This window comes from Bos grunniens, chromosome 2 (assembly GCF_055505025.1).
Source record: "Bos grunniens cultivar Pamir isolate PY7600 chromosome 2, Bosgru_T2T1.0, whole genome shotgun sequence".
NCBI lineage: Eukaryota > Metazoa > Chordata > Mammalia > Artiodactyla > Bovidae > Bos > Bos grunniens.
The window spans coordinates 82,970,368-82,982,886 of NC_141166.1; the positions used below are offsets into that span (position 1 = coordinate 82,970,368).

At 38.5% G+C, this 12,519-nt stretch overlaps 1 protein-coding gene across 4 annotated transcripts in view; it reads left to right on the forward strand.

Moving 5' to 3' along the window:
- The window catches only part of KYNU (kynureninase), a 121,686-nt gene that overhangs the window by 9,276 nt on the left and 99,891 nt on the right, over positions 1-12,519 (forward strand). The gene's annotated exons all lie outside the window — the stretch shown is intronic.

Sequence of the window (12,519 nt, forward strand, 5' to 3'; positions counted from 1 at the left end):
GTAGCTCAGAGGGTAAAGCGTCTGCCTGCAATGCAGGAGACCTGGGTTCGATCCCTGAGTCGGGAAGATCCCTTGGAGAAGGAAATGGCAATCCACTCCAGTATTCTTGCCTGGAGAATCCCATGAACAGAGGAACCTGGTAGGTTACAGTCCCACGGGGTCCCAAAGAGTCGGACATGACTGAGAGACTTCACTTTCACTTTCTTTCACTTAGATGAGGGATGACAGCAGAACCCTGGAGTGCCAGAGTTTATGATTGCCCTCCACACACAACAGAACTATAAATTGAGAATCAAGGCTCTAGAACTTTATGTTACTTATTGCAAGTTCTAATTTTCTCGTGATTAAAAAAATATTTTGTTCCTTTTCATGAATGATAAGAAAAACAGACACAACAAAGTAAGCAAGCAGCAAAGCCTTTCCAGTGAGGGTAGATAATGGTATCAGAGACAAGGAAGAATAAGAAAAGAAAATGGCTAGTGGTACATGGTAGCTGCAGCCGGGGCCGAGATTTCTTGGAAAATAATGCTAAATAATGGCTACATCTAGACACAATGGCTATTTCCTCAACATTGAAGATGATACAATAGGAGTTTTGACTTCTTTGTCATCATTCTTTTCTTAAGATGTCTTTCTTCAAAGTAAAACCATTAGGGATTTGGGTTTTTAAGGACAAAAGTCTATTGAAATGAATGCATAGACAGAAAGTGAATTCAAATGCTATTTTGAATTCATCATTTTTTTCTGTTACTGAACTTAAGCCTTATTAACTAACATAACTCTCATCCTCATGTTGAATCACTTACTTTCAACACACATTTATTAGTTACCTTTACACAATCCCCCTCATGCCTTGAAACATGCTCACAGTGTTTATCCTGAGAGGCTCTGTGGTCTGATTTTAATACAGATCAACATAGGGCTCTTTTACTAAGCTTTGAGATAATTTAATCAGAACCCAGATAAATATAGCAATGCACATGTAACCACTTCATTACACTTAAAAGCTGACTCAAGTATCCTGATTATGGGTATCACATTTTTATAAATAGAAAATAACTTAAAAACTACAAACGGTTAAATTTTTGTTGATTTTTAATAATTTTAATTTTTAATTTTCTATATATATACAGAAAGGGAAAGAAGATGAATTGATTCAGTAAAAATTCAATCAATCTAAACAATTGATTTCTTAAAAAGTATAGTTTTGAATGATACAAAGTTTTACTTCATTAACTCCAAGAGTTTTTTTAAATTAGTTATTGTCAAAGTGTGATTTTCTGACCAGCATGTGAAGATCACCAGGGAACTAACCAGAACTTGCCAGTTCTTGGTTACCACCCCCAGAATTACTAAATTAGACTCAGGGGAATCCAGTCATCTGTAACTAGCTCACTTTGGGTTGTGTCACAGAGAGTTAGACTAATTAACTTCTGCTCTAGTTATTCTCACTCTAGGAGTTCCTTACTGTCTGAAGTTTCATCCTTTCAACAAATATTTATTAAGTACTAAATCTGTTTGAGACACTATTCTCAAAACAGTTTATCAGTGGACTAAAGAGCAACATTATCACATTCCTGAATGTTTTATTCTAGTATGAGGAGATCTAATAAACAAAATTACAAACAATGTTAGGTGTACTCTGTCAGATAGTGCTCTAAGAGTTTAAGGGCTGGGAGGGTGGGAAGAGTTTCGTTTTACTCAGGGGACTCAGGGAAGGAAACACTGCTGAGATGATATTTGAACAGTGGTTAAGAATTAAGTGAGGAAGTGAAACTCAAGAATATGGAGATGAAGATAAGCCTGATGGCTCCTTCAATTTGGCACTGCCAACCATCTTCAGTAAGTTAAATTTAAGCTATCTAAATAAGATCTACTCTTATTCTGACTTTGTCATATTTAGCACTGGTTACATAAAACTGACATAGAAAACTGTCATGCTTGAGTTTGTATCCAGGGCTTTCACATAACATAATGCAGGCTCTTCAGTTCAGCTATTGGTAGTCTCAGAACAGTGATGAGTAGGAGGTAACAGTAAACAAAATGAGGGAAAGTATGCTTTTCAACATAAACTGGAATGCTTTATTTAAGGACAGTTAACACTGTGTTCAACAAAGGCTTTATCCAGTTAGGACTATGTGATTTTAATAAAGACTTCCCTGTAGCTCAAACAGTAAAGAATTTGCCTGTAATGCAGGAGACCAGGGTTCGATCCCTGGGTTGGGAAGATCCTCTGGAGAAGGGAATGGCAATCCACTCCAGTATTCTTGCCTGGAGAATTCCATGACAAAGAAGCCTGGTGGATTACAGTTCGTGGGGTTGCAAAGAGTCGGACATGACTGAGCAACTAACACACACACACATGTGATTTTAATAATGACTTAAATATCTAATATCCATAAGAAAAACAATGGAGTATCTCTTAATTAAAAGCTAAATTTTGTAGACATGTTGAACTTCTAGAGGCAGTTGTATTCTGCATTTTAGGGAGGAACAGTTAAGACTTATTTGTATCCTTCTCTTTTCTTTTGTATTAGGCTATCTGCTCCCTAGAAATAGAGACTGATTTCTCTATGTTTGAGTGAGTGTCATCTGGGCAGACTCCAGTGGGAAGGCAGCCAACTAGATCTTATCCTTCAGAGGGAAGAACATTTTGCAAGCTATATTTCAAATAACAGGAGCAGATAGGGTCAAAGAAGAAAAGTGTGTGTGTGTGCTCTCCCTTGAAGAAACCTCCCAGAAGTAGGCTTATTACATACCTACCTACCTGCCATGACCCCATCAGTATGCAGGGAAGACTGAGTGTAAAATATGATTTTTATGTTTGTGTTACCAAATCAGGTTCATCTGCAACATGACAAACACTGAGATGCCGAGATTTGTAGCAATAAAAGGGTTATTCATGAGAGAGTGAAGCAAGGAGACAGGAGAACAAATCTCAAATCCTCTTCCCTGAAGGCGAAGGGTTGTAGATACTATGAGATAAAGAAGCAGGGTAGTCTGAGGCTTGGGGGAGGGGTGAAGAAATGTAATTGTAGATAAGAAAAAGTGAGGTAATGATCCTGCAGAGGCACAACTGAGCTACATTCTTCTTCATGGGACACATGTTCAGAAAATGGTGAGCTTAGCATGACCTGAGCTGAGAAGGCGATGGCACCCCACTCCAGTACTCTTGCCTGGAAAATCCCATGGATGGAGGAGCCTGGTAGGCTGCAGTTCATGGAGTCGCTAAGAGTCGGGCACGACTGAGCGACTTCACTTTCACTTTTCACTTTCACACATTGGAGAAGGAAATGGCAACCCACTCCAGTGTTCTTGCCTGGAGAATCCCAGGGATGGGGGAGCCTGGTGGGCTGCCGTCTATGGGGTCGCACAGAGTCGGACACGACTGAAGTGACTTAGCAGTAGCAGCATGACCTGAGAGTGGACATTTTGGCCCTCTAACATCAAAAGTTCACCTATTAGATGCTGTTACATGCCCAGTGATCCCAACCAGTTTTAACTGGTTTGAGCTCAAACTGGCCTGAGTTGACTCCAAGTTCCTGAATGAAAACTTGGTAAAATATTGTTTCAGCTACATGCTGCTTAGAAGATATGCAAGTGTGTCTAAAAAAACAATGAAAGCCAGCTTATTTGGTAAAGGCAGATTATAGCTTATTATTCATTAAGCAAGTTATCATTTAATGGATCTAACTGATGACTACTCTGTTTCACTTGGAAGCCACAAGTTATTATTTTGCTCTGTTTTTAATAAGAGGATTATGTCCAGGCCTTCTGAAATGTGACTATATGATAGACTGGCACATACATTATTAATAAATTGAAATACATAAAGCTCATCAGTACAGTTCAGTCACTCAGTCGTGTCCGACTCTTTGAGACCCCATGGACTGCAGCAGGCCATGCCTCTCTGTCCATCACCAACTCCCAGAGTTTACTAAAACTCATGTGCATTGTCAGAGATGCCATCCAACCATCTCATCCTGTGTTGTCCCCTTTTCTTCCCACCTTCAATCTTTCCCAGCATCGGGGTCTTTTCAAATGAGTCGGTTCTTTGCATCAGGTAGCCAAAGGATTGGAGTTTCAGCTTCAGCATCAGTCCTTCCCAATGAATATTCAGGACTGATTTCCTTTAGGATGGACTGGTTGGATCCCCTTGTAGTCCAGGGAGTCTCAAGAGTCTTCTCCAACACCACAGTTCAAAAGCATATATTCTTCAGTGCTCAGCTCTCTTTATATAAAGATCATACGCACGCACACACACATATATATGGAGAAGGCAATGGCACCCCACTCCAGTACTCTTGCCTGGAAAATCCCATAGACGGAGGAGCCTCGTAGGCTGCAGTCCATGGGGTCGCTAAGAGTCGGACACGACTGAGCGACTTCACTTTCACTTTTCACTTTCATGCATTGGAGAAGGAAATGGCAACCCACTCCAGTGTTCTTACCTGGAGAATCCCAGGGACAGGGGAGCCTGGTGGGCTGCCATCTATGGGGTCGCACAGAGTTGGACACGACTGAAGCGACTTAGCAGCAGCATACATATATATATATAATTCTTAAAAATTAATCTTTCATGAATAGATTATAATAACTGGTATAAAGAGTATTACACCCACATATTTATGATTTTAAAATGACTATCTCTTCCAAAGACATAATATCCAATACTGGTATCTGCCAACATATTTACAATTAGGATGCTGTTTGGCCAACTCTAGTAATATTAGTTGGCTGTTCTAAACACACTGAGTGTTCTTTTTGTGGACAGCATTCTAGTAGAAAATTTATATATGTTGAAGACATAAAATTCTATTCAAAGACTCTAAAATAGTTACAACTAAAAATTTAAAATAGCTTCATTAGAATGCCAATAATTAATATATTTAGGGGGCATATTTCCTTTCAGGTAGCTGAACCTAGTGAAATATAGTAGAATTAAATCACTTCAAAAGCACCTGACCTGGGAGGGCTACTTGTTGGCTTATTTTAACTACAGCAGTAACGGTCTTGAAATATACTGGAAAAGGTGGCAGGCAGTGATAGTGAATAGGATCAAAAGACATCAGCTGAAGTGTGCATTCACTACTTGAGGCAACTAAATATAGGAAGTCTCCAGTAAGAGGCACTGCTACAGAAAAAAAGTACAAAAAAAGTAACCCATAAAGGAAAGATCTACTAATACAAAGGCACTAAAGCTAGATTAAGTTTTTCTTGTCTTTATTTCCTCATTTCATTTATGAAATTAAAAGTAGCAGCAGTGAGGAACAAGAACAAACTACTGTCAACATATTCCTCTGTTTCAAACTATACTTTTCTGAATTAGATCAACCCTGAGCTGGTAATGCATAAAGCTTTGAATTGGAAGTGATGTTGAAATTTTGATTTATATTTAAGAAGGAAAAATGAAATTGGTTCTTGGATTAGGTTTGAGACATATGAATGAACTTAAAGGATATGCAATTAAGGTCCGGAGTGATAAACATTTTTGATGCACTGAAATTACTAAGAAGCAAATGAATATCCAGAATCATGAACTCTATATCAATCATATAACAACCTTTGTCAACAGATGAGACTTCCAGACAAATGAGGTGAGGCCTTTTTGTAGAAAGCTGAAACTCTTGAGTTCTTAGACTATTTAAAGTCAAGTGAACCTTCAAGGAGGATGCTATGGGTTGAATTGTATCCCTAAAAGCTTATGTGTCCTAACCCCAAGTACCACAGAAAGTTACCTTATTGGGAGATAGAGTGTATAGATGTAACCAGGCTAAAATGAGCTCGATAAGATGTACACTAATACAATATGAAAGGGAATATCTGGAGGCCAATGGCAACATATGCAAGAGAACTGTTGAGAAATTACAAAAATGTATGTCTAAATTGATATCTCCTACTCAAAGAAAAGTAATATGAATGCATCATTTCCAAAATACATATTTTGGCAGAATACCAAATCCTCAGTATGCTAAGAAACTTTAAACACACAGAAAATATCCTGAAGAATAAAAATGACCAGTTTATGTCAAACTTGACTTTGGAAGAAAGAATAAATGCAATGAATATTTTCAGAAAAGGAACTCTTCCCAGACCATGAACATACCTGGATCTTATCCATTCTCATGATTTTATTTCAGAAGACTCTAGACTTGGACTTAAGCTATTAGGAAGCAGCAGAAAATTATCAGCAATGATCGGCAAGACAATCAAGAATAATTGACATGACAATTGATAATTTAAAGATGGAAATCAATGAGTCATGACTGAATCTGAGGTCCAGAAAATAATGGACATTCTAACCAAGGGACTTCTCTTGGCACAAATGAAGAACAGCTCCAGACATTCAGTGAACAAACAATGGATTCTGTAGGTGAGGAAAATTCAGAAGCTAACAATTTGGAAATCCTATGTTCAACATATTTCCTTTTCCTTTCAAGTATCAGTTCAGTTCAGTTCAGTCATTCAGTAGTGCCCAACTCTTTGTGACCCCATGAACCGCAGCATGCCAGGCCTCCCTGTCCATTACCAACTCCTGGAATTTACCCAAACCCATGTCCATTGAGTCGATGATGCCATCCAACCATCTCATCCTCTGTCGTCCCCTTCCCCTCCTGCCCTCAATCTTTCCCAGCATCAGGGTCTTTTCAAATGAGTCAGCTCTTCTCATCAGGTGGCCAAAGTATTGGAGTTTCAGCTTCAACATCAGTCCTTCCAATGAACACCCAGGACTGATCTCCTTTAGGGTGGACTGGTTGGATCTCCTTGCAGTCCAAGGGACTCTCAAGAGTCTTCTCCAACACCACAGTTCAAAAGCATCAATTCTTCGGCACTCATCTTTCTTTATAGTCCAACTCTCACATCCATACTTGACCCTTCAAGTATGGTATATGGAAAAAGTTCCTGGGCTGTAACAAAGAGTTAGGAATTTAAGGGAGTGTTTTATTTGTGCAATTCTCTATTCTGGGATTTCTATTCTGTTCCATTGATACATGTCTGTGTTTGTTTAAAACCACATTGTTTTGATTTCTGTTGTTTTATAAAATAGTCTGAAGTCTGAGAGGGTGACACCTCCAGCTTTGTTTATTTTCTCAAGATTGCTGACAATTTGGGGCCTTTCAGAATTCCATATGAAATTTAGGGCTATTTATTCTAGTTCTGTGAAAAAATTCATGGGTATTTTGATAGGCATTGGATTGAATATGAAGATTGCTTTGGGTAACATGGTAATTTTAACAACATTAATTCTTTCAGCTTAACTTCATGAGATAACTTTCCATTTATTTGCATCACCTTCAATTTCATTCATTAATGTTTTCAGAGTATAGGTCTTTCCCTATTTTAGCTATTTATTTATTTTTTTGTTTTCTGGGTGTTTTATTCTTTCTGATGTAATGAGTCATTGAGTATGAGTTTGGCTTAAATGGCCTTTATTATGTTGAGATATTGTCCCTCTAGATCTGCTTTGATGAGAGTAGTTTTTTTTTTTTTAATCATGTGGGGATATTGAATTTTATAAAAAGTTTTTGCTGCATCTATTGAGATAATCATGAGATTTTTATCCTTCCTACTGTTAATGTGGTGCATCACATTGATTTGTGAATCCTGAGCCATGCTTGTGACTATGAAATAAATCCAACTCAATTATGGTGTATGATCATTTTTTATATTAGATTCCATTTGCTAATATTTCATTGAGTACTTTTGCATCTATAGTCATCAGAGATACCGATCTGCATTTTTGTTGTTGTTGCAGTTTTTGTTTTGTAGTTTTTGTAGTCTGTTTTGTTTTTATATCAGGGCAATTGTGGACTCATAGAACGAATTTGAGAGTTCTTTTGAACTTTGGGGGATAGTTTGAGGAGGATATGTATTAGTTATCCTTTATATTTTTGCTAGAATTCCCTTGTGAAGCTGTCCTGTCCTGGACTTTTGTTTGCTGGGAGGTATTGATTTGATTTTGTTTTTTCCTATTACAAACTCATTTTATCTAATAATGATTGGTCTGTTCAAGTTGTCTATTTCTTCTTAATTCAATTTTGGCAGGTTGTATGTTTCTAGAAATTAGTACAGAACCCCATGACAGCCAAGAGCACCAAATTTCAATACCAAATTTTCTTATCATTCTTCTGGCACAAGAGAAGCCGAGGCCCCCACAGCTTAAAGGTCTATAGGTCTTTGATGTTGTAAAGATCTGATGGGATTGAGCTGGAGAGTAGAATGTTATCTCATCATTCTTATTATAAAAGGTACTTTCTTGATACTCTATTGTACTTCTTTACCTAATGCCAATGGAATGCTCTTATGATGTCGTTAGATGTGCTTTAAGACTTAAAAAATATGCAACCAAGTAAAAGGAAAATAAAGAAAATGGGGAACCCACTTTTGGAAGACATGTGACAAAATACTTTACAATTCTGCTTTTCTTTCATAAGAACACATTTTAAAAATGATTTTCTAAATAACAGTAACCCAATATTTCAGTTCAGTTCAGTTCAGTCACTCCGTGGTGTCTGTCTTTTTGTGACCCCATGGACTGCAATACGCCAGACCTCCCTGTCCATCAAGAACCCCCAGAGTTTACTTAAACTCATGTGCTTTGAGTCAGTGATGTCATCTAACCATCTCATCCTCTGTCATCCCCGTTTCCTCCTGCCTTCAGTCTTTTGAATCATGAGGGTCTTTTCCAATGAGTCAGTTCTTCACATCAGGTGGCCAAAAGACTGGAGTTTCAGCTTCAGCATCAGTTTTTCCAGTGATTATTCAGGACTGATTTCCTTTAGGATGGACTGGTTGGATCTCTTTGCAGTCCAAGGGACTCTCAAGAGTCTTTTCCAACACCACAATTCAAAAGCATCAATTCTTCAGTGCTTAGCTTTCTTTATAGTCCAACTCTCACATCCATACATGACTACTGCAAAAACCATAGCTTTGACTAAATGGACCTTTGTTGGCAAAGTAATGTCTCTGCTTTTTAATATGCTGTCTAGGTTGGTCACAACTTTTCTTCCAAGCAGCAAGTGTCTTTTAATTCCATGGCTGCAGTCACCATCTGCAGTGATTTAGGAGCCCTCTGTCACTGTTTCCATTGTTTCCCCATCTGTTCACCATGAAGTGATGAGACCAGATGCCATGATCTTAGTTTTCTGAACGTTGAATTTTAAGCCAAGTTTTTCACCATCTCTTTCACTTTTATCAAGAGGCTCTTTATTTCTTCTTTGCTTTCTGCAATAAGTGTGATGTCATCTGCAGATCCGAAGTTATTGATATTTCTCCCGGCAATCTTGATTCCAGCTTGTGCTTCATCCAGTCCAGCATTTCTCATGATGTACTCTGTATATAAGTTAAATAAGCTGGGTGACAATATACAGCCTTGACATGCTCCTTTCCCAGTTTGGAACCAGTCTGTTGCTCCATGTCCAGTTCTAACTGTTGCTTCTTAATTTGTATATAGATTTCTCAGGAGGCTGGTCAAACTACCACACATTGCATTCATCTCACAAAATTCTCCATGCCAGGATCCGATAGTAAGTGAACCGTGAACTTCCAGATGTTCAAGCTAGATTCAGAAAAGGCAGAGGAACCAGAGATCAAATTGCCAACATCCATTGGATCATCAAAAAAGCAAGAGTTCCAGAAAAACATCTACTTCTGCTTTATTGACTATGCCAAACCCAATACTTAGTTGTCTATAAAAGCACCACTAAGAAAAAACAAGACAAAAACAAAAACAAAACATGGGAGCAGATATCTGGGTGGTTCCCTCCTCTTTCTGGGTTGTTGATAAGGCTGACACACACAGAACATGTTTAGTCTTTAAACTACTTTTAGAATGCTCAGTTGAAATCTAAGCCATGGTGCACTGACTGAAACTTCTGAATTCTGAATAAAATCGTTCAAAATTTGTTCTCTAGATTGACAAAGAACTGTTAGATTAATCCAATTTAAATGTATGAACAATATTTACATCTGTTTATTGGGACAGACTTCAGTTCAGTTCAGTCACTCAGTCGTGTCTGACTCTTTGCAACCCCATGGACTGCAGCATGCCAGGCTTCCCTGTCCATCAGCAACTCCTGGAGCTTGTTCAAACTCATGTCCGTTGAGTTGATAATGCCATCAAACCAGCTCATCCTCTGGCCCTCTTCTCTCCTGCCCTCAACTTTTCCAGCATCAAGGTCTTTTTTCAGAGAGTCAGCTCTTTGCCTCAGGGGGCCAAAGGATTGGAGATTCAGCTTCAGCATCAGTCCTTCCAATGAATACTCAGGACAGATTTCCTTTAGGATTAACTGGTTTGATCTCCTTGCAATCCAAGGGACACTCAAGAGTCTTCTCCAACACCACAGTTCAAAAGCATCAATTCTTCAGTGCCCAGCTGTCTTTATGGTTCAGCTCTCATATCCATACATTACTATAGGAAAAACTACAGCTTTGACTATGTGGAACTTTGTTGGCAAAGTAAAATCTCTGCTTTTTAATATTCTATCTAGGTTTGTCAGAGCTTTTCTTCCAGGTAGCAAGTGTCTTTTAATTTCATGGCAGCAGTCAACATGTGCAGTGATTTTGGAGCCCAAGAAAATAAAGTCTGTCACTGTTTTCATGGTTACCCCATCTTTTGCCATGAAGTGATGGGACCAGATGCTATGATCTTAGTTTTCTTAATGTCTAGTTTTAAGCCAGCTTTTTCACTCTCCTCTTTCACTTTCATCAAGAGGCTTTTTAGTTCCTGTTCACTTTCTGCCATAAAGATAGTGTCATCTGCATAGCTGAGGTTTTGATATTTCTCCCAGAAATCTGGATTCCAGGTTATGCTTCATTCAGTTGGACCTTTCACATGACATATTCTGCATATAAGCTAAATAAGCAGGATGACTATATGCAGCCTTGACATACTCTTCCCCAATTTGGACCAGTCTGTTGTTCCATGTCTGGTTCTAACTGTTGCTTCTTGACCAAAAAAAAGAAATGCAAAAAGGCAAAAATGTAGGCCTTACAAATAGCTGAGAAAAAAAGAGAAGCAAAAAGGAAAGGAGAAAAAGAAAGCTATATCCATCTGAATGCAGAGTTTCAAAGAATATCAAGGAGCAATAAGAAAGCCTTCCTAAGTGATCAATGCAAAGAAATAGAGGAAAACCATAGAATGGGAAAAGCTAAAGATCTCTTCAAGAAAATTAGAAATACCAAGGGAACATTTCATGCAAAGATGGGTACAATAAAAGACAGAAAACTTATGGACCTAACAGAAGCAGAAAAAACTAAGAAAAGGTGACAAGAATACACAGAAGAACTATACAAAAAAGATCTTAATGACCCAGATAACCATAACGGTGTGATCACTCACCTAGAATCAGACATCCTGGAGTAAGAAGTCAAGTGGGCCTTAGGCAGCATCACTATGAACAAAGCTGGTGGAGGTGATGGAATTCCAGTTGAGGTATTTCAATTCCTACAAGATGATACTGTGAAAGTGCTGCACTCAAGATGCCAGCAAATTTGGAAACTCAGCAGTGGCTACAGAACTGGAAAAGGTCAGTTTTCATTCTAATCCCAAAGAAAGGCAATGCCAAAGAATGCTCAAACTACAGCACAACTGCACTCATCTCACACACTAGCAAAGTAATGTTCAATTCTCCAAGCTAGGCTTCAATAGGATATGAACTGAGAACTTCCAGATGTTCAAACTGGATTCAAAAAAGGCAGAGGAATGAGAGATCAAATTGCCAACATCTGTTGGATCTTCCAAAAAGCAAGACAATTCCAGAAAAAAAATCTGCTTCCTTCACTATGCTAAAGCCTTTGACTGTGTGGATCACAACAAACTGGAATATTCTTCAACAGATAGGAATACCAAACCACCTTACCTGCCTCATGAGAAATCTGTATTCAGGTCAAGAAGCAACAGTTAGAACTGACATGGAACAATGGACTGGTTCCAATTTGAGAAAGAGTCAGACTTAAGAGATGCCAATGAAAAACAAAGATAGTATCTATAAAGGCTGTCAGGTTGAATTAAATGGTGGCCTTTTTCGATGCACGATACTGGATGCTTGGGGCTGGTGCACTGGAATGACCCAGAGGGAGGGTATGGGGAGGGAGGAGGGAGGAGGGTTCAGGATGGGGAACACAGGTATACCTGTGGTGGATTCATTTTGATATTTGGCAAAACTAATACAATATTGTAAAGTTAAAAAAAAAAAAAGTCAGCAAAAGTTTAAGTAATCTAAATAAAGACAAGAATACAACAAAGGCGAGAAGTAGCCGCTGGGGCGTCTGCGCGAACAAACGGAAGTATAGGTGAAGGTCTGAGGCAGCACCGCCAAAGCTGGGCACCGGGGAGATGGCCGAGACTGACCCCAAGACCGTGCAGGATCTCACCTCAGTGGTGCAGACACTCCTAAATGTAAAAAAAAAAAAAAAAAAGAATACAACAAAATTATTCCAATAAAATTTTGGCAGAAGTTTAATTTTTTTTTCAATAGAATTAAGATAAAACTTACAAGAACACAATTATAAACTTGT